Raw genomic sequence first — 22,884 nt, forward strand, 5'->3', positions numbered from 1 at the left:
GGCACACCCAGTCTGGGGAAGGCAGACCCTCCCCAGGGAGGGATGCTCTGCTTCGGCAGGTCTCTGCCCCTCCCCTGGGCTCCATCTTGTCTCGCATCTAGCCTCAGACCCCTCAAGGACAGGATCTGCCTCTCCTCCCATGAGTTTGTCCCAAGGATAAAGGAACACTGGCCATCCTTGTTGCCATTTGGGCCTGAATTTTAAATTCCTAAACTATTTAAGAACCCAGCTGTGGCCCTGGAAGCTATTGTCATGGAGAATGGACTTATCTAAAGTCCCCATAATGCTCAGTGTTTATGGATCTAGAAGAAAAACTCATTTGGCCTAGAACCCCCTCCTAAAGTGCATGAGAAGTTCATGTATCAGAACGAATCCCTGAAGATAAAAAGATCATCTAGTTTACTGAATTTTTGTTGTGTATGGAGGTATGGAGGGTTCCATTGGGTCTGTGCATGCTGGAGTTCAAAGCCTGCATTTGGAGGACGAACCCCAGCTTTGTCACTTATTACCACACATGACATTTGCCCTTCCTGGGCCTCAATTTTCTCATCTGTGAAATGGGAATTGTGAGTCCCATAGCAGTGTCATGAGGATGTGACATCTTATTGATGTGTAGAGTGTCCAGGGCAGAGGGAGCCTTCTGTAAACTCCTATAAATAGCAGTGACCTACAGATACCCCTGTGAGGAAACAGAAGGGCAGGATGGACCCCCACAGACCTGTGATGTGACCCTGGATAAAGCCTCCCCTCAGGACCTCAGTTTTCTTCTATGAAAAAAAAAACAGAAGTTAGACATGACTATTTCTAGAGGCCCTTCCAATTTTAACTAATAATAGAAACTGGCCTTTGTGAAGCATATAAGTGCTGCCGGGCGTATTTCTAGACTGTTGATGCACTGCCACCGTATTCCCTCAGCATCTGCCCCCTCCCTAATGCCCATTTCCTGCCCCATGCTAAGGACTTTTGCTGGCCCCAGACTGTGCCCAGCAAGGGCATGAGTTGGGCCACAGAGCCCAGGGTTAACACAGTGGGAGTGCCCTCAGCCAAAGAGGGGACAGCACAGCTGGAGAATCACCTCAGTGACCAGACCAGATGCCTTCAGTAAGTTACTCCCAGACATACTGACACACCACCATCTCTCCCCCGCCCCACTTCCTTCCTCCCTCCCCTTGCTGCCTCCCCATCAACCCTCTGTACTCAGATCCTTCCTCAGAGTTTGCTTCTGCAGAAGCCCAGACCAGCACAGCACCTGGCGTACACCTGCTCTTGTAATGCTCGCCATGTCCCCAGGAAGCAGGTGCAAGAGCCAGGACTGCTCTGCCCTCAGGAGCCAGGCTCGGCACCACAGCACCTCCTCTCAGGATGACAGTGGTGCGTGGGAGGACCAGGTTAGTCACCCAGCTGCCTGAGCCTGAGCTGGGACCCCCAGCTCATCTAGCTGATAGTGAGAGATTTGCCCTCCCTCAGAGTGGGTGCCCTGGTCACTGACTAGGGTATCTGTGTCCTCTGCGGCCACAGCAAGGACAGCAGGTGTGCCCAGAGAACAGCCCCATGGGAGCATGATCTGCATCGGGATTTGCAGACAAGGTCCCCATGCTCCCGGCTACCCCTACCCCCCAGCTCAGGGACCCTGCATTACCTGATTCACAGCCTGTTTCCTGGACCTGGGCTGCAGCAGCACCCCATGTGGGCACATTCTCTGGGGTGAGCACCAACCGGATGTGGGCTCAGAGGACCTAGGCCCATGAGCCCTGTGACTCCAAGTCCCTCATCCCTCTTCTCCAAGCCCTAAATTCTTTTTCAGCCAAGTGGGGCCCCCCTGTTCACTGGCAACTTGCAAAGAAATAGGAGGAACTTGGGTCAAACCCAAAAAGGGAAGCCCTCAGTAGCCCAGAAGGGGCAGGGTTGGGAAAGGACACTGGGGCAGGCAGAGGCAGGATGGGGACAAGGGAGGCATCTCAGCACACTGTGGCACTGCCCGCACACAGGGCTGGACCCTGCTCTGAGCCTGCCCAGCTAGGCCGCGCCCTGTGTTGCAGCCCAGCTGCTGAGCCTCTCTTAGACTGGATGCCCATTCCACCCTGTCCTGGGTCTGGCAGCCCAGCAGGCCAGAGCCAGGTGACTAACTGAATTCACTCACTTGCTCACTTGGCTTCCCAGACCCCACCATGCTGTGCTGGAGTGTGGAAAGCACCCAATGACCCGGTGTTTGCCCACAGAGCCTCCCTGACCTCAGCAATGGAATGGAGGGTCCAAGACCCCCCAGTGGCCACCAGGCCAGGATGTGGTATGGGCCACAATGGGCTCTGCCTGCAATAGGAGCTGGGGAGGCAGTGGGAGTGAGCACATCAACATGGCTCCTGGTCTCCTGCTCATCCCTGTGAACAGACAGGTAAGCAGGTAGCTAGAGGTAAGCTGCTGGGTAGGGGTAGTGGGAGCACATGGGACATTAAGGAGAGCCAGGAGGAGGTGACATCTCAGTCAGAACCCATTGGTAGTTAGCCAAGCTAAAAGGAAGAGAGAGTGCTCCAGGCAGAGAGAACAGCACGTGCAAAGGCCTGCATGTAAGTGTCAGTACATGGAATAGTAGTGAGAGGTGGGCTGGAGTGTGGTCATGGCAGAGACTGGGCAGGTCGGGCAGGACCAGGCTATATGCAGTCTGCACAAGGAGCTGAAGGAGGTTGGAATGGAAGGGCTGAAAGCAGGAGACTGACAAGGTTAGGTGAGAGGGCAGATCACAGGGAGTAGGTGGGAGCAATTAGGCACCCTGGTGTACACCTGCTGGTGTACATGCACAGCCACAGAGCACATGCACAGACCCAGCAACCCCTTTGCACACAGATGTGTACTCACTCACCCTTTGGAGTGGCTGCCATGAACACACATGCCCACTCTCCCACATCTGCACACACAGACACATGCATGCCCATGCTGGCATACATACACATATAATATCAGCCTTTCTCAAGTGCTACTGCGCTACCACTCCAAATGCCCTCCACGTGTCCTTTTACAGCAAATGCCACTTTGATGTGGGGCACCATTCTATATCCCCATTTTACAAGTGAGTAGTAGTCTGGCTGCAAGGCTCCTGCTAGCTGCCATGGGGACTAGAGAGCAGTGTGCTCTGTGAAGCCCTAGCTCACATCCGGGAGCAGCTGCTGGAGAAAGGAGAGAGGAAAGATTACAGCTCAACAGGAGGCAGGATGCCCTTTTGGTTAGAGATGCCCTAGTGCGTCACCACCTTGGAGTGTAAGACCCTGAAGAATGACCATCCGGTAGGTAACAAACTCCTGCATGCCCAGTCGGTGTGACACAGCGTTGGGCAGGCAGTTGCCTCCAACAGGGCAAGACACCAAGATATAATGCCCACCTGCTCACAAGGGCCTCTGTTCCAGTGGCAGGAGTCCTAGGGAGAGGGTGTGTGTGGTGTAGGGAGCAAAGAAGAGAGCCTTGGGGTCCCTGGCTGCCTTGGAGGGCAGAGGCTGATGTCACCCTGGGCTCCCTTCCCTGCACCACGGGATCCCCTGTCCCTGGTGCTGACAAAGAAGAGCCTGCTCCCTGGAACCTCTTAGCCGGCTAAGCCCCACTTTCAAGGAGATGAGGCTTGGCTGTGCCACCAGCTGCCATTCACACATTCCTGGCATGTTTGTTGAGCACCAGCTATGTGGCAGGCATGAAGCCACTGGATCCCTGGGCAGGAGCCTTTCCCACACCGTTGGGAGAGTCGGGTTGGGAAAGCAATGACTCCATTTTACAGATAAGCACTGAGAGAGGCCCAGGAAGAGTAGCTATTTTGCTGAGTTGCATGGGGCAGACAGCTCTCTCTGCATCCACCAGGCCTAAGGTCAGGCAGGGGTAGGGCATCTACAATGAAACTGACCTCCCACTGTGGACCAGGGAGGGTAAGGCCAGACCTGCGGCACACAGCAGAGCCCAGAAGCCAGGGAGCTGGTGCAGCCAGACTGCATCCTCACCCACAGTAGGCACTGGAATGCAGTGACTAATGGTGCTCAGCCATTCCCAGGACTTGAGTGAACACCCCTCCCCTCCGAGGTTAACAGGATAAAGGCTGGGTAAAGAAACTACTCATTTCCCAAGCTCGCAAAGAAGCAATTATGCGACTTTCTAACGTGGTTTCAAATATATTTTGCAAACTACGACTCAGACAAATATTAATGGCAGCAAATTACAGTACTTAGCAGAATTATCACCTAGCAAAGAGGCGCTTTTAATCTATAAAAAATATCAACAAAAGATGTAAATATGAACCCCTCAATGGGTGGTATATCTTGAAGAAAATATACATCTAATCTCACAGTGTGTTACCTCTAATACCTGGGGAGAAGGTTAACAATTCTGAGACGTTCCCTATGGCTAGAGAATATATTTTGATGTAGATTTGTGGATATCAGAGACCTTAAATCTATTGTATAATCACAGGGCAGGAGGGAGGAGCTCGGCCACCTATTTCTCCACAATAGGAAGGCAGCCCTTGAGGGCTGTTTAAATAGCTCTGCTTCCCTTCTGGAAGCTCCTGGCTCATATGAGCTTCACAGATGCCAAAAGCCTCCTCCTGCGGAGCCAGAGCTGGCCGAGTCCTGGGCCTGGTCAGAGCTGAGGCTGAGCATCCTAGCCCACCAACCCCCCTTAAAGATACGGAGCCTGCGGGTGGCGTCTGATAACTGGGTAATGGAGCTGTGAAAGGCAAACTGTCAGGCCCACGGTGTTACTGGGGGTCCATGAAATGAGGGAGTCACACAGTGTGAACTTCACTGTAGCAGGATGTATGTGTGTGTGTCAGGCAGTGGGGAGAGAGAGAGAGAGAGAAAGAGTGGGAACTTCCTATAACATTATCCCGGCCCCCATAGCCCACCCACTGACTTCTCAGGGGCCATACTGAGCAGCAGGGCCTTGGCAGCCATCCTAGAACTTCCCTTTTACTCCCTTTGGTGGGACAGGACTGGAGCAAATATCCAAAGAACCCCAACCAGCAGCCCCAGGCAAGATGGTAGAATGGCCCTTGGGAGGCTGTGAGGGAATGGCAATAGAATCAGGGGACAGGGGCTTCCTCCACGCCCTGGACTTGGCCTCAAGCCAAGACACTCAGCCCTGGGGAGGACTTCTCCGGTTCTCAGGGCAGGGCCCCAGGGGCGGTCCTCAGGGACCAGTGAGGCGGATGCCATTGTTCTCACTGAGCTTTTTCATGCTCTCCACCACACATCCCCTAAGGAAAGTTTGGCTGGACTTGAATTTCGGGGATTGCTACAGACTGAATGTTGTGCACCCCCTCCCTGCCTATGCCACAAATTCATACGGTGAAGCCTAAATCCCAATGCAATGGTATGTAGAGGTGGGACTGCTAAGAAGGTGGAGCCTTTCTCTCTCTTGCATGTGAAGAGATAGCAAGGTGTCCATCTGCAAACCAGAAAGAGGGCCCTCCCCAAAGGCCGCATCCACCTGCACCTTGATCTTGGACTCCCCAGCCTTAGAACCATGTGAAATAAATGTTGTTTAAGCCCCCATCCCCCCATCTATGGTATTTGTTACGGCAGCATGAGCAGACTATGACAATGATTCATTCATGTTACCAAAAAAACACACTGAGGTGTATTGGAGATTGGATTCCTGTTAACATTGCCAAGACCCCTCACCCCTTTATTCATTGTTTCTCTGAGGTCCTTCCCACTAGGGGGCCTGACCCACACTTCCTGATGCCCACCTTCTACACACACACTGTCACAACTTGGGTCTCTCTCAACTGCCCTTTCTTCAGGGAGTCCTCCTCTCTCACCAGACGCTGCCGGTCCCCACCCCCACCTCCATTATTCATTCTTATCTTCCTAGGCTGTTTTCTTGGAATTCACCACATAAATATTCCATGTATCTGTGTGGCTCTTAAAAATCAATGTCTCATTCCCCTGTGACAGTAAGCCCCAGGAGGGCAGGGGCCTGGGCTTTTGTTTGCTCAGTTTTCCTGGCATCTCCGCAGAGCCTGATACTTTATTTTCTGCGGAGTAAAATCCAGACACACCCATGGGGGCAGGCCCTGTCCTCCTCCTGGTTGACTACGACGCTCACTAAGGAAACTGCTGCGTTCATGTGGAAGCCAGGCCCAGAGGCTTGTTTGGAGCACTGTGTCTCCATCCTCCCCATCATCATCATCATGCTTTCCCCATAGATGGAGAGAACTTTCTCCGTACACACCTGGGACCTCAGCCTTCCCTACAGTTCCCACTAGCATTAGCAGGGTCCCCCATCCTCACCTACTCATGTTCCCAGCATGCACTGGGGCTCCCACAAGCCATTTCCCTCCATGGCACCTGCGGTCATAGCCACTTCTGGGGTTCTCACTTCTTAGCTACCAAGGGGCTTGGGGTATTAGTAATTCAACTGAGTCTAACTCATAAACCTACATCATCAAGAAAGCTGTTTAAGCAATTATGACTCTTTGATTGTTTTTCAAAAAAGGAGGTTATTCTTCATAGTTAATTTGTTCTACAGTCCATAAAATGTATCTGGCGTGTGTCTGGCATTAGTTCTCTTGGTCAGCACTGCTTGTTATCTGCAGGGATTTTATTCAGTCACTTCACTACCTTCAGAGAGCTGATCACAGGGTCCTGGGCCAGGAGGGAGGGAGGCTCAACAGTCATGGAGGATGGGGAGTTGGGACTGTACCTCTGGGTTCCTGGGGGAAGCTGACCTGGGGCTCACCATGAAATATCTGACACTTGTATGAGAACAGGGCCTTTTTACCTGCCATTTGGAGCTGCAGCTGCAGGATAAATGCTTTTTATGAGGACACCAATCCATTGTGCACTGTACAGGGTTCAGGTCCTGACTGTGTGGGACCCTAGGTGAGTCACTTAACCTCTCAGTGCTGTAGCTCTCTGGTTGTGAATGGTGCATGACAGACCTGTCCCCACCTCTCTCGCTGGCTATTTCCAGAAATAATTGGATAATGTTCACAGAGTGCTTTGAGCTTCACAGAAAGAGTAGCACCTGAAACACAGGACAATCATTCAGATTCTAACTGCCTTGGACCTGCCTACACGATTTTGCCTTTTGATGTTATCACTGCATGGAATGGGTGAAGAGTCAAGGCCACTCTTCCCAAAGGGAGTGGTTTTAAGATGCTCCATTTTCAAAGAAGAGAAGAGCTCATAAAATAGAAGCACATTCACTCCTGCTGACATTTATAAAAAGTCCATCCAGCCAGTCGCCATGGGTCTTCAACTATGGTGGGTGGGAGCAGCCTGGCAGGGAAAACATGGCTCCTTCCCCAGGGACACCAGCCACAGGAAGGAATTCAGGATGAAGGTGGCCTCCTCCCATATTTGTTCCTTAAAATGTGTTGGTGTGGGGCTCCTCCAGGCACGGCATAAAGTGGTCAAGCTCATTGCAGAATCCAGCTGTGTGTGTCCGCTTGGTCAGGCCAGCTGATGCCCCTTCCCCAATTCATAGCTAGGCCTGGGCAGCCATTTCTGTTCTGCTCCTCCAGTGTGCAGGATGCAGAGCCAGTTAGAACTGGGCCAGCTACCGAATGCCACGGTGGTGGGCTCTGGCCCCAGGTCATGTGGCTCAGGCAGGCAGCTATGTTGGTGCTGTGGACAGAAGGCAGAAGGGAGAGAGAAGTGAAGTGTAAGGCTGTGCAGCCTGGCAGACATTTGGAGCAGAGCTGCTGAGGAAGATCTGGCTCCCCTGGGCTCAGTGCCCTTTATCCTCCCATTCGCCAGGCTTCTCCAATAAGCTCCCGTGACTAAAAGTGTCATGCAAGCTTCTGAGCCTCACAACAGTATATCCCTTCCAAAGTTGCTCCAAGGTCTGAGCCACTGCTGGAGGCCAGGCTGCACAGTTTGGGGAATTGCCAAAACTCCAGACCTTCCCCAGCATCTCAGGACCACCGCCAGCAGCAGTGGTCCACCGTTCACCAGAGGTGGACTCTCTTGGACACTGACATATGTTGCTTCATCTAAACTCGCACTGGCCAGGTAAAGGGGTGCTAGCATCAACCCAGAGGAGGAAATAGAAACTCTGGAGGGTAGAAAAACTTGTCCGTGGCCTCACAGGGCTAAGCAACAGGGAAAACTGCAATCTGAACAGGTTCTATCAGTTCTCGATCCCAAACTCTTGACACTCCCGAAATAGCCCTTGAAGCAGCAGGCTGCCAGGCCCCACCTGGCGATATCCCACCTCCGGGAGCAGCTTGGTCCTTGTCCAGTCCTGGCTCTTCCTCAGACCAAAAATTTACATTGTCTAGGCTCCTCAGCTGTAAAATGGGAACAATACTTCTCAGCAGAACTCTTTTGAGAAGTAAATAAAAGAACATAAAGCACTTTGTCAACTCTGAAGACCTGTATGAACATGAGCTCTTGGTCTTAACGCTTCCTGACTCCACCAACGGGCTTCAGCCCGAGGGAAGCCAGCCAATGGATGTTGCCAGCATGGCCACCAGATCCTGAATTCCTGGGTGGCTCCCTGTGCGGGTTCATCTCATTCTCATCTGGTCAGGCCCTGGATCTAAAGGGGCTTCTTCACCTAGAACGGCAGGGGAGGAATCTCAGGACAGGAATCAGCAGGGCTGACCCATTGGGCTAGGCCTCATTGACATGGAGATTGTGGAATGAGCCATGAAACCCGGCACTATACACAGGCTCCACATAGGAAGCCCCCAGTCAGCAATTCCACTGGGGAAACCAGCTCTCCCAGCCATGGACAGGGTCCCCAGGCACATTTCCACACACCAAGTCTCTGCCTGCAGTGGCTGAGGCCCATCCCATCCAAAGGTTTGAATGAACATTTAGTTCAGGCTGGAGAGCTTGCCTGGTGAACCATGAAAGCATCCATCAAGTTACTGGCCAGTCTCCACGGAGGGGCCAACAGGGCTGGGGGGACCAAGAGGGGACACAGAGACGCAAAGCCCAGGGTCCAGCCTTATGGAGTCTGGGGACACCAGGAGAGCTAGGATATCCTCCTCTGACTCCGGGCCAGGAGGGCCTGAGACTATCAGGGTGGGTGGGGAGGAGTGGGCAGGAATAGGGTAAGTGGGAAGAAGCAAGGACTGGTTAGAAGAGGAGCAGCCACCTGGGCCTGCCAGGCTGCTCAGGTGGGCACCGGGGTGCAGATGAGGGGTCCTGGGCACATGTGCAGCAAGGTGTGTAGAGCAGTTTTTTCTGGACACCATGGGCAAGCCTCGAAAGCTTTCAGTGCACCGTCACCTACCAGGTATAAAACACTGCCGAAGACTGTGGGGAGGGAGTGTACTCTTGTTATGCTGTTTTTATGACTGGCAACTAATACTTAATGAAAGCTGACTCATAGTTCTGAGGGCTGTGTATGAATATCTAAGTTTAACTTACCTCAATCTTAAAGATAGTTCTCATCCCCATTTCATAGAAGAGTAAATTGAAACAGAGGGAGACGATGTCATTTGTCCAAGACAAGTTAGTGTTGGGGCTGGTATTGGAACCCTTGGCATTTGCCCTTAACCCGGAGCTGGCTCGTGGCTGGGGTGACCATGAAATGGGGCACTGCCCTTAGAAATAGAATGCAAGCTACATAGGTAGTTTTCAATTTTCTAGTGTCTAAATAAAAGAATCAGTTGAAATTCATTTTAATAATGTATTTTATTTAACCCAATATATCCAGAATATGATTTAACATGTAATCAATGTAAAAAATATTAATAAGATATTTTTACATTCATTTTCTCTATTAAGTCTTCAAGATCTGGGGTGAATTTACAGCAGCAGCATATCTCATGACGGATGAGTCATATTTCCAGCACTCAGTAGCCCCGTGTGGCTCCCAGCAGACAGCACAGGTGTGAGTTACCTTCTGAACCACAGCACTTGGAGGTGAGAGAGGCGTCGTGACTGGTCACGCTGACAGCAGGCACACAGAAGGGCTGTCCCAGGCACACCACTCCTGCAGATGCTTGGGAAGCTCAGGCTCCCTCTCCCCACCCTGCAGCCCACAGCCTCCCAGGGGCCGGGCTCCCTCTGCCTGCTCCACCTCTTATCCCTTCCTCTGCCCTAGTGACCTTTTCAAAAGCCCTGCCCATGCCTCAGTCAGTCTGCTCTGCTTTATAAGAACCTGTCCTCAGCCTTAGCACTTTCTTGTTTCTTTGGGTTTGCTTTTTCTGGTCTCTGACTGATGTGTTGTCAGCCTTTCCTGTTTCCTGATAAATATACCTAAAAGGCATAAATTTCCCTCTGTGTACTTACTGCTCTCTGCATCCCACACATTTTGACATGTGGCATCTTCAAGATCATTCCATTCTAGGTTTTCCTAATTTATTATTTCTGCTTTAAATACAGTATTTAGCTCCCAAACACATGGGAATTTTTAGCTATCCTTTTGCATTTATTTCTAATAGCATTGCATCGTGACTGGGGCACGCAGTGTGTACTTCACTGACCCTTTGGAGCATGGAGACTTCTTTTATGGATATCACGTGTTTTATTTTTGTAAATGTTCTGCCATTGGACAATTCATTTCTAAGAAGCCACTTGCTGTTAGGTACAGTTAATTCATGGCACCCCCTGTCCAAACCTGTCCTCCACTCCCAACCAGGCCTGAAGAGTCCTCCAAAGTCTGAGTTTGGCCTCGAGGCCTCCCCATGGCCAAAGCCCTCCAGCTCTGGTGTCCTCGGCATGAGAGCTCCCCGCCCTCTGCCTCCATGCGTCTCAGACTTCCTAACTCCTAAGGCCCAGCCATGGCTGCCACTCTCCCATATTATCTGCCTTAAAAAAAATGGAAGTAGCCACAGAAGGAGCTCCCTCAGCAGACAGCTGGGACAGGGAGGGCAATTTCCTGTGCACTGGGGGCCTTCGTGGAAGGAAACAGTAACGGTCATCATAACAGCTCCCTCTTACTGAGCACTTGCTAAGTATGAGACAAGGAGCTGATTGCTTTGCATGAGTGCATTAACCCTAACAACCCCCGGTGTCCATGACCCCTGTGACAGCTGAGAAAATTGCCACCCCAAAGAAGGGGTCACTTACCCAAGGCTCTGTCTACCTGCACAGCTGGGGCTCGAGGCTACCCCACTCAGTGACCATGAGGACAAGAATCGATCAGAAAAGAAAAACAGAATAGGAAGACAAAGGATCTGCCTGGGTCACAGAGGTAGTCAGTGGGCCGCAGAATCAGGCATCCAGGGCCTGCTCCTAGCCTCGAAGAATACAACCAGCAGAATCCAGAAAGCCCTAGTTGCCCAAGAAAGCCAGAACTGCCTCCGCAGGGGTGACGGGCCCATGAAGATCACAGGCCAAGAAGAGGCTGGATCCATTTCTGGGCAGTTGGGGTGAGGCCAAATCACTCTAGGACGCCTTGGAGCAACCCGCACTGTCTGCTGGGGCCCTGGGAAGGGGACAGGTGGTGAGGGGCCTTGTGATTTGCTCCTGAGCTTGTTTCCCTCCATCCATCGCCAAACAGAGCCCAGAAATTATGGAAAGTTTACCCACAGGCAGGCAGACCCTGACTCCAGCCTCACAAATAAAACCCACATAAAGCCAAATGCAAGCCCCACCATGGTCCAGCTCCTCGCTCCGATTTCCTCTCCTCACCAATGCCAGGCCCACCAGAGGTCATGTACTAGATAGAATTTAACACAGTAAGGCTCTGCTCCCATGTTAATGCTCCTCAGATCGGGCCTGCAAAAGTGAAATAATAAATTTAGGAAAACAAGCAGAATGACCCGTCTGGTTGGTTGGTTTTTCTAGATACCATCTACATATTTTAGAAACGTACAACCTTCTAATAGAAATGAATAAACTACTCAACCATAAAGTTGCTATAGAAGATATGCTTGTTCTGATTCGAAAGGGCATCTGCTATCTGCAATATTGATAATACTTTTCAAATTTCATCTGCTTTTGTTTGCATTCTGTGTCGTCTGTTTAAACACACTGGGAATAATAATGAATCCCTGCATTATCTCTACTTTTTCAAGGCCGAACATATAACTTTATCACAAAAATAATTAAAATTCTTTGGCACTCTTGTATCTTTTCCATTAAACGTTATCAACCAGTGACAATAAACTAACATGAGCCCAAGGCTGGCCATGGGCCGCCTTTACAAAGAATGCATTTGTCCCCGGGCGAGAGACATGAATTTTCAGTTTACAGGGTCAGATGATCCTGAAGTTTTTTACAGTAGAAGACCACAAATCTATACCTCCTGTCCCCTAACAGGGGCTGGCAGCGGGCACAGGGTGCCCCATAAATTCTCAGGCAAGAATACTTTAATAGGCAAAAAACCTTGGCAGCTTAATAATTCTGAGTTGCAAATTTAAATATTTTACATATCATTAGACATTAAAAACAAAGATTTATGCTGCTCGTCTCTGTGGAGTGAGGACCCTGTCGACTTCACACACAGCCATGAATCTGCTTGAGGTTCATTAGCTGAGCGGCTTCGGCTAAGGAAGCCCATTGAGTGGAGGCTGCCTCTAAATCATGGCTTTTATTTTCCCGCCATCAGGTGGCACTTGAGGAGACCCCTCCCCTGAGTAATACCCTGACCTGCAATGGAGCCACTGCACGGGACCCCAACTCCCCACCTTATCAGGACAGCCAAGACCCCTCTGTCTCCAGGCCCTCCAGCATCTGTTATATGCCCAAAAGTCTGGGGGGTCCCCTACCAGGAAGCACTACGGCAGGGAGGCTGGGGTGGGGGCCTGCTGGGTACTTCTTAGAAGCCAGTTAACATACATAACTGGGTCCCTGGTTGATGCAGAGCAAGAGGAAGAGAAGGGGAGAGAGTGGGAGTGGGAGGCAGAAGAGGATGAACTTCCCACAGTCACAGGCCCTGCTCCTTGGTGGCCTGGCCCAGAGCATCACCACTGCACGGTTTTGGCTGGGCACCCCTGCTCCCAAGAGTGCTTCCTTCATTCATCCACACTTGTCCTCCACACTGCTCACAGCCCCGCAGGCAGCCTCGGCAGTCTGGGCAGCATGCCCTGGGCCCTCCAGCCCCCGCCCCCTGGAGCCCACTCCCAGGGCTTTCTGTTCTCCCCACCCGGCCCAGAGGCTCCTGGGCCTGGCTCTCCTCTCCTGAGGTCACGAGGAACCTCCGCCAGTGTGCTCAGGTCTATGCTTTCCCGGGTGTCTTGTCCCCCCGCAGAGGCCCCTCACTGGCGGCTGCAGAGGGAGGCACTTATTAACTATGTCTTTTACTTTCTGTATTTCTGATGCTCTGACACCTGGGCCTTGCTGCCCTGGGAGGGACTGCCGTTCCCAGGACCGACCTGTTCCTAGAATGCAAATCAACCAAGCCAGAGCCTGCAGCCCCACCACCTCCTTCATCAGCCTGTCACTCTCCACCCGACCTGCCCTGCCCTGTCACCCAACGGCCAGCACCAGACACCTGGAGGCCCTGTCCCAGAGAGCCTGCTGGAATTCTTCACACCTGCCCATCCTAAGGCTGCTCACCCTACCTGACCTGCACCCTCTACTGGAAACCGCAAAAAGACACGCCCACACTTTCTTTCCCCTCACCTGATGCCTCCTGCTGACCCTGGTGCTGCCCATGTGGCCCTGCCTGATGTGGTGTGCCCCCTCCTTTAGGGAACTATGAGTAGTTACCTTTTCAGTGACAGCCATCTTCTGATCTGTTGGCCTTACTGAGCCTCAAATTTTGTATTAATACACTACATTTTTTTTATCGCTTCTCGGCCTTTTGGCTAAGATCAACTGTAGTATCTGTTCTTATCAGTTTACTATGTGATACGTCCTCTATCCGAGGACAATATATTAAATGGATTTTTGGAGCAGGGAGATGGAATAGGAGCTTGCTCCATTCACTCCACGCATCGACCTGGTATTGCAGTACTGCCGGGAACGGTGCATACCCTCCCCACGGGGAGATTAAAAAAAAAAAAAATACACTACATTTTAGAACAGAGCATATAGCTTGCAGACATGGATATTTATACTTAAAAATTTAAACATGTGTCCTTTGATGGAGCCTACGCTGTCTGGGCACCATGTTCCCCACTCCCTCTTTTATCAAATGCATGTCTCTTCTGGTCCGAAGGCTCATGAGTTGGGATCCTGGCCCGTGGACTCACTTTCTAGGTGGGCTGAAGTGTGGGAAGGAGTGACTGACCTACCTTTGGTGGGGCTGGAGGGTGGTTTCTGGTCCTGGTAGAGTTAGCTCTGACCAGGAGGAAGTGGGGCTCAATTGATCTACAGATGTCCTGGACGAAAGAGCAGTGCCACTGTCCATGCCCAGCCCTTCTTCATTCTGTGGAGTCTGTGAAGGTTTGTTCAGACCTCAGCAGAACCCCAGAATATCACCCGCAGCCAGCCAGGGTGTGAGAGGCCATCACCTTCCTCTTCCTCACGTGAGGCAATTGAGTCCAAGGGATCAGAAGAGGGCAACACAGAAGTGCCCAGCAGCTGTGCCCTTTGGTCCATGTGCAGAATTCAGTATGTATGCACCTCTCTGCTCTCACGGGAAGCCCACTAGCAGACAGCAGAATGATAAAGAGGCACAAGGCAACCAAGCAGGGAGAACAGAAAGAGCAACAATAGCCATGGACAGGTGTGACACAAGTCTGAGAGGTGGAAAGCAGAAGGAGTGGCCACCTGAGTGAGTGGGGCCGCGGGCAGGTGCCACTGCCAAGCTGGATGCCTGGGGAGTGGAGACCCCAGGCATGTCTGTGCAGGGGGTGCTGACAGCGTTGAAGTTGGAGGGCTGGTGAAGTGTCAGATTCACCCTAACAGTCTCCCAGGCTTGCGCAGCCAGGACAGCATCCTCCCCAACCAGCAGGAAATGGAGCTGACCCTCTGGAGAAGTTGAGAGGAGGCAGCAGGTCCCATGAGGAAAATAAGGATAGCAGAGGAGCCTCCTGGGGAACAGTGTGCTCCAGAGCACTCCCAGGACCCCAGAAGCCCTGGTGTGCCTGTCTACCCACCTCCATGCCCACAGGAGACTGGGGAGTTTCCCGCTGCAAGATTGACTGGCCCAAGAGACAGACCAATGGATGCCACTTGTGACAGTTCCTAGGGCCCAGGACATGGGTGGGTCACCACCCAGTTGCCCACAGAGAAGTCCGAGCTGGCCAGCTCTGCATGCAAACCTGCTGGAGATGAAGTCCAGTCCTTCATTCCAAGATACACAGGGACAACTGAGGGCTGCCAGACACCTGAGGGAGCCCTCCAACATGAGAGACAAGCCAAGAGAGGAATGTAGGGAAGACGGAGGCAAGGTGGGAGCGAGGGGAAGAGCAGCTGGTCTCCACAACAGTTTCACCTTGTGTGACCGAAGCCACACCCACTGCCCAGCAATTCCCCGTTCCCCCACTTGCCCCCGCCACCACCGTCCTACATGCTGCTCCTGTGACTCTGACTACTTTAGATTCCTCCTGTAAGTGGAGCCATGCACTATTCATCCATTTCCAATTGGCCTACTTCACTTAGCATGATGGCCTTAAACACTTGTTAAGAGGGTTGGTCTCATGGTATGTGTTTTTTACCACAATATTTTTTAAAAAGAGGAAGTGTCCACAGAGTTATCATTAATGCCTCAGAGAGGTAAAAAGATGACACCATGAAATAAGACCCAGAGACTGGTCAAAAGGAATATTCACTAAAACAACCAAAAAGGAAAAAGGCTTTTTGAAATTAGAAATATGAGAGAGGATTTTAACAAATCAGTAGAGTGCCTGGAAGTTAAAGTTAAGGAAATCCCTCGGAAGTAGAAAGAAAGGAAAAAGATGAAAATAGCAGAGAATAGATAAGATAGGAAGAGAGAATGGTTAGGAAGACCAGCAGGTGGACAGAAAACTGACAGAAAGATGAGCCTGAGAAGAACCAGGGTAGAACACTTCGGAGGAAGAGACTCACAGACACAGCCCGGAGCTGAAGGACACGAGGTTCCAGAGAGACAGCCCATCACCGCAGGAATTCAGGATGGCAGGGGAAAGAGAGGAGGCTTTCAGAGGACAAACAGGTCACACTCGTAGGCCTGAAACTAGGCAAGACATCAGGCTGCCCTGGAGCCGAAAGGACAGGGGGCAGTGCCTTCAACGTTGGGAAGGAAAACAACTTCAGCCTAGAACTCCAGGTCCGGTCCAGTAGCCAATCAGGGTAGAGGGTGGACAAACAACAGTGCAAACATGCAAGTCTGAAAAAATTATTTTTCAGGCACCTTTTCTCAGAAAGTCACAGGAGGGTGTGTACCTCCAAAATGAAGGAATAAATCAAGAGAGAGGGAGACATAGTGTATGGGTAACAGGAGGGGCACAGCTGACTCCCAGGCGGACACAGAGAGAGGACACCAGGAGAGCAGCTGGGCCCCGTTCTAGAGGGCACCCAGAGAGGCGGATGCCACTGCGACAGGGGAGTCCTCAAGAAAAAAAAAGGAAATGCTAGACAGCCTAATATGACACAGTGTGACAGTTGTAATAGGAGTTTACAATTCTGGCGGGAAATTTGTGCATAGATTAGTATAATGGTACAATTTTTTTGAACCATCAAAAAATGGTAATGAACAAAAACAATTAGAACAGCTAAAAAAGTGGAAAATGGCCATTGGGGAGCTGGAATGAGGGTGTGGAAGGCAGGACAGAGACGGCTGGTCTTCACTACAGATAAAAGTATTGTTCACTGTAAGCTAGCCCATGTTTAAAATTATGCACATATATTAGTTACATACATAAATTAAATGTATAGAAAGGAAGTCGTAATTAAATAGAACTGTCTCTTACAATAGTTAAGGATACATTCTCTTTGAGAACGTGCCTCATTGCAGCCATGGAGGTGCTGTTTCCACAGTGCCTGGCTGGCAGTGCTGCCGCCAGTCACCCTAGGTGAACGAAAGCATCATGTCAGAGCTGGACAGCCTTGTCTCACATGCAGCTGTCCCAGGTCCTCAGGAGACAGACATCTGGCTGGCCAGGGAGGTGAAGGCTCCCCAGGACCTGGCCCTGGCCCAGGTACTGCTTCGTACCCTCTCTGGGATGTTTTCACTGGGTCCTGCCCACTGAGGCGAGGACCCAGTCTGGCCCTGCAGCCCCAGAGACCTCCCTTCCTCAGGAGCCACAGAAGGAAGGGCTGAGGGAAGCTGCCAGAGGCCCTGGTGTGCTGCCCCCACCTCTGGCGTGAGGGGCTTCTGGCTCAGCCGGAGCCAGAAATCCATACTTCTAATATGAAGGATTTGTTCCCAACCCCCCAGCCAGAGAGCAAGTCGACTTCCTATGTCAGCACATTCCCACCCTCCTCCCTGGCCGACCGCACAGGGACCCAGCCGCACGGGGAGCTGGGACCCTGGCTCCATCCCAGCAGTGACAGCCATCCACCTCCATGGACAGCCCTCGACCTCTCACAAAGGCTCTGTCACCAGTTCCCTCTTCTGCACGAGTGGATATGGCCATTCCCACCAGCTCTGAGGAAGGAAGGTCACTCTGTGGATGAGTGTTGTGCACAGGCGTCCCCCCTGGTGCAGTGGCCGCTGCTCTCAGCACAGCAGAGAGCGTGTGTGGGCCCTGACACACCAACTCCTCCAGGCAGAGGGGCCAAGGACCCAGGCTAGGGGCCGGATACCCAGAGGCATGCATGTCAATCAGATTGGCCTGCTAGGGCCTGGGAGCTCTGGACACACAGTGGCCTGTCACCCAAGACAGACACCAGAAGTGCCCAGTGTCCCTGAGCCCAGGCTGGGGGCCTTGCCCGCCCATCCTCACCTCCCTTCACCCCTCCCAGGCAACATTCAGTTTCTGGCGCCTCTGCTGGTCTCCTCCCACTCCAGCCAGCTGGACTATTGTTTTGTGATCTTTGGGATTGAAACAAAAGGGGTTTTTCTAATTACAATCCACGTTAGCCTCTGGCCCTGGACTGTGGGGGATGGGGGGTGCTGCAGCAGGGGCAGAAGCTTGAAGGAACAGAGTAAGGCGAGGCACCCGGGCGAGCTGGTGTGCGAGCACATGCATGGGCTCCCAGCCTGGCACTGCTGGCTGCGTTCAGGCGCTAGAAGAAGCCCCACTCTGTTTCCTCTCAACCTCCTGGCCAGGCACCTGTGTCCAGAGGCGGGTGGGCATTTCCCACATGCAAGGTGGCTCATCCTTCTCGGTCTAGGAGTGCATGGGCCGTGTGCAAGGAGGTCTGGCCCAGACTCAGGAGCCATGTTCTGACAGGAGGGAAAACGGAGAGCTGAGGGCCCAGGCCAAGGGGGCCCCAGGCGGGCAGGCCCTCAGGGTCTCCAGAGTGTGAGAGTGTGAGTGTGTATGTGAGAGAAAGGGCATACTGCAAGCTTGTGGGAGCACTGTGCGTGTGTAAGTTTGTGGGAGTGTGTGAGCAGGAGCGTGCGGGACTCTCCCCATCCCTGCCAGTGATGTCCCATGGCCCCTGGTGGTGTGATGTGGCCTTCCTGTAGAAAGCCCTGGCTCAGCCCCAGGGCTGCTGCCATACTGTACAGCTCCTGGGGGCACACTTCTTGTGCTTATCTATACAAGTGGTATCCCTGCTGTGGTTCAGTGCACAGCCTATGCAACTGTGTGCCACAGCCCCACTCAGAAGCCCCAATCACACCATTGCCCTGCATATATAGTGAAAGGTCTATAAGCTCCAGGCAGCCGCCCTCAGCAAATGTAGGACCACAGTGCCAACACCTGCCTTGTTTTCTTCTAAGGAAGCCACGGGGACCCTCCCAGCAGTCTTGGCCTGTTACCTGAGATCCTCTGACCCTGTTTCTCCCATCTTGGGGGCCATCAGGCCAGGCACTGCTTCCTTGCCTGTGAGGGGCCTCAGCAGGCTGGCACCAGTGGGACTGGGCTGTGGATTTGTGGGTTACAGGAAGGAGCTTTCAGATCAGGGAATAGGAACAGGGGTGTGGTGACCAGTGTACACAGTTCAGCCAGAGACCACAGCTCAATGGCACCCTATCTGAGCCTCAGTTTCCTTATCTGCTGTTGAGGTGCTGCACTCCAGGGGTCTCTCCCGCCGGCCCTGCCCTGCAGTGAAGCTCCCACTGAGCTGAGGAGCTGCAGAGATTGCTGGACTGAGGGCCCTGCCTGCTGCCATGTGTCTCTCAGTGACTGACATGGATGTCTCTGTCACTTCTTCCAACATCTTCTCCTCATTGACTTAACACCATCAGCCCAGCCATGTCACCTTTAAATAATGCTGGTCAGGAATTGACAGGTGTGTGCCTGCCCCAACACACCCTGGGCCACCCTTCTGGCATGGAGGGCAGTCCTCTCTGGCGGGGACATGGACAAGGCTTTAAGGGGGCCTCAGCTCTGAGACCCCATGCTCCCCTAACTCCAGAGCCTCCACCTCGTGCATGGGCCAATGGAGACTCAACAAAGGCCCCCAGTCTGGGCTGGGGGGCAGGGTGGAGGGTGCAGGAGGAGAGGGGCCTGGGAGGGGCAGCAGGTGAGCAACCCAGAAAGGAGCTGCTCAGAAGCCTACCAGCCCCGTTCACCCCTCCCTACTCCCGGATCACAAAGGCCTGTTTCCCATTTGCTTCCTATTCAACCATGTCTCTCCATTGTCAATAAAAGCCATTTTTAAGGTCAACTATCTTTTTCTACCAACAGCCAACCCCACACAGCTCCAACAGCGCTAGCCCCAGCACCACATCATGAAATAAAAATTAAATTGTAGTTGGGCTTTTAAATCAACTCAATTAAAATAAAGAGATTCTTGGCTTGATATAGGGAAATATTTGTATTTCCAATTCTATTTGTTAATACATTGACATATGTGCTATTTTTTAAATGTAGCACTAAGTGCACTTTCTGTCAATGCCATAGATTTTTTAATAGACTGAGAAAATGCATTTCATTTCTTCTTATTTTCCTTCAATACATCATTTGGTTCTGCTTTTTTGCCTGCATGAAATTCATTTTCTAATGGAAATATTTGTTTTGTAAATCAAATATGTATTATGCACAAAATGCAAAGCACAAATTAAATTATGTTAATGAAATGAAAGAGATATGAAATGCATATTTCATGGACAAAACATAACCTCAGCAAACAACCATTTCTTGATAAAATCTTTAAACACAATCTCATTCTGTGACAGACATATTGTAAAAGTAGATAGCACCTCATTTAAATGGTTTCCTTTAATATGAGTGCTTAGTATATAATTGTAAATAACTTTTGGGATGAAAAACCAATAATGAAATACTGTCTTTAATAGTTTGCTATTGATGTCAGCATAAAATTTGTCGTAGTTGAATATTGGAAATTGGGAGTGCACAGAAATATTCTCAAAAGCTGTAAATGATTGCATATTTAAATAGAGCTGACTAAGGCAAAGATGTTATAGATATTAGTAATAGGCAGAAAATTATGCTGACCTAACATTATTTGACAAAACTCACTGTTTTAAATTATATATTGGTTACATTTAATGAATAATAGATTTTGTAGGTGTTGTTTCTCTGATCATAATGCTGATGATACGGTATGTCGGGGATTTCTTAGTCATCTTTCTGACAGTAAACACAGCCTTCGCTAACAAAGGTCGGAAAAGAGGCCACGGGTGTCCCATTCAGTGCCCTCTGTTGGAGAAGGGCTCCCCAGGGAGGAGGCACCCCAGAGGTGGACTGTGCCCGGCCCATGGGGAAGCCAGCTGGCTTGAACCCAGCCCAAGATGGGGCAGGCACTCTTGGGCGGGATCTGTGGAAGCACTGGCAGGGAGCCCAACTTAGCCTTGCAATGCCAGCACCTGGGAGTGGCATAGGGCTGGCTCAGACAGAGAAGCCACCGAAGGACATTGATTCCCCACATCACCTTTATCACTAGCCACACAGAAGATGGGAAGGGACAGTGTGCATGTACACAGGCCAGGCATCACATGACCAAGGACACGGGGACAAAAAGGGTGACCAGAGGTGCTCGGACTTCCCTGCTCCCTGCTGTGTGTATGCACACACACACACTTATTCTCACACATGCACAATTGCACACAAAGATACACATTCACTCAATCACGCTCTGTAGACCACGTATGCGTCCTACAAATTCTCAATGGGCTTTTTGTGATTTGCAACCATGAGAAACAGTCGGGATCCCAACCTTCCTATGCCATCAGAGGTACACATAGCCCAGGATTTTCCAGACACCACCCTTTGTACTCAAGGTCTGCTTGGAACACAAGGACTGTGTGTGTGTGTGTGTGTGTGTGCATGCGGCCCAGTGACTTACCCTTGTATGTGTGTGTGTGTGTGTGTGTGTGTGTGTGCATGCGGCCCAGTGACTTACCCTTTGCCCTCATTGGGCTGCAGGTGTGGGGCCAGGGGAGCAAGAGCTGGTGTAAGGAGGAGGGTGTGGGATGGAGAAGGGAGGGAGAAAATCACTGTGAGGGAGACACAAGCCGGCATGATAAGCAATCAGCTCCTTGCTTCCAAGGAGCAAGCACAAAGTCTCAGGATTTGATGGAGGAGAAAAGAGAAAAGAAAAAAAGAAAAACCTGAACGCCCTCTCCTGCATTCTCCCCATCCATGCCAGTGCTTTCTCAACCCTTCCTCAGGGAAGAGTGCCTCCAACCTGAAGATGGGGCCAGGGCCTCCCCCTGCTCAGCCCCTGACCTGCTGTGTGACTTCAGGTAAGTTGCTCTTCCTCTCTGCACCTCTGTTTCCCCCCCTTTCCAGCTTGGCTCAGGGTAGACTCAGTGAAAGTTGAGGTCTTCCCCAGTTCTGCAGCTGGAGACTTAAGGCACAAATCTTCCCAGTGACTTAAGCCCCACCCACCGCAGTGTGCCAGAGGGCAGGATCAGCCCCAGCATCACAGGGACACCTGCATTTCTCCTTCGTGGCCCCCCACAGGGCATCCTGGTGCAGCTGCTCGTTGCCCTGAACAAGCAGTGGGTATGAAGGATGAGCTAGTCCTTTGTGGTGACCAACAGGGCCATTTGTGTCCCAACAGCCCGTGATAAGGATGGACCAAGAGGAGCCTGCTGCCAAGGCTGCTCACACCCAGCGAGTCCCCAGGTCTTCCATGACCACGCCCTCTGTCCACGCTGAGGGCTGCACTCAGGGGTCCACTCTGAACCCTGGCCGAGCCCCCAGCTCATCAGACCCCCAGCACCAGGCCCTCAGGAGATGAAACTAACCTTCCACAGGGACAGGCTGGGTAGGTTAGGGTATGCTGTGTACATACCCCAGCCCTTGTTACCATCCTGGACAAACAGGAGGAGTTTCATGAACACTTAGGGCTGGTAGAGATGAGGTATCCAGCCATTTATGCAACAACCCCTCGGGGCACCTCCAGTGGGCCGGCAGCACGCCTGTGGTGGAAACACAGCAGAGTGCGCCATAGGGTTGCAGGACTGGTCCGTCCCATGGGGTTCTCAGTTCTGGAGGCCGGAAGTCCGAGGTCAAGGTTCCAGCAGGTCGGCTCCCTCGGAGGCTGTGAGGAGGGCTCTGCTCTGAGCCTTTCCCCCAGCTTCTGGGGGTTTGCAGGCAATCTGGCATTCCTTGGCTCATGGGTATAACACCCCTGTATCTGTCTTCATCTTCACATGTATCCACATGTTCTCCCCATATCCACTGTCAGCTTGTTGTAAGGACGCCAGTCATATTGGATCAGAGGATCACCTTACTCCCGTGTGACCTCATCCTAACTAATTATCTCAGCAACAAACCTATTTGCAGATGAGGTCACATTCCGGGGTACTTGGGGTTAGGACTCCAGCATGAATTTAGGGAACACAATTCAACCCTTAGCAATGTAACAGTGCACACAAAGGGGGTTGACTCAGAGGGGGCATTGGGAGGAGCCTCCTCCAGGCAGGGACTCTGGGCTGAGAGCTGCAGTAGGAAAAGCTGGGTGAGTGGGGAGCAGGGAGAGAGCTGACAGAGTCTGGAAGGTTCAAGAAAGTGCAAGAAGACCTTGGCTGAGCCCACAACAGAAATGGGGA

The 22,884-nt window shown here is 51.7% G+C and overlaps 1 non-coding gene across 1 annotated transcript; it reads left to right on the forward strand.

The window, feature by feature from the left end:
• The first annotated feature begins 13,670 nt into the window (after positions 1 to 13,670).
• On the forward strand, positions 13,671 to 13,861 carry LOC118973025 (U2 spliceosomal RNA). Its single transcript, XR_005062230.2, has one exon. It is a non-coding gene; the product is annotated as a U2 spliceosomal RNA (small nuclear RNA).
• Positions 13,862 to 22,884: the final 9,023 nt, after the last annotated feature.

This window comes from Manis javanica, chromosome 17 (genome assembly GCF_040802235.1).
Source record: "Manis javanica isolate MJ-LG chromosome 17, MJ_LKY, whole genome shotgun sequence".
NCBI lineage: Eukaryota > Metazoa > Chordata > Mammalia > Pholidota > Manidae > Manis > Manis javanica.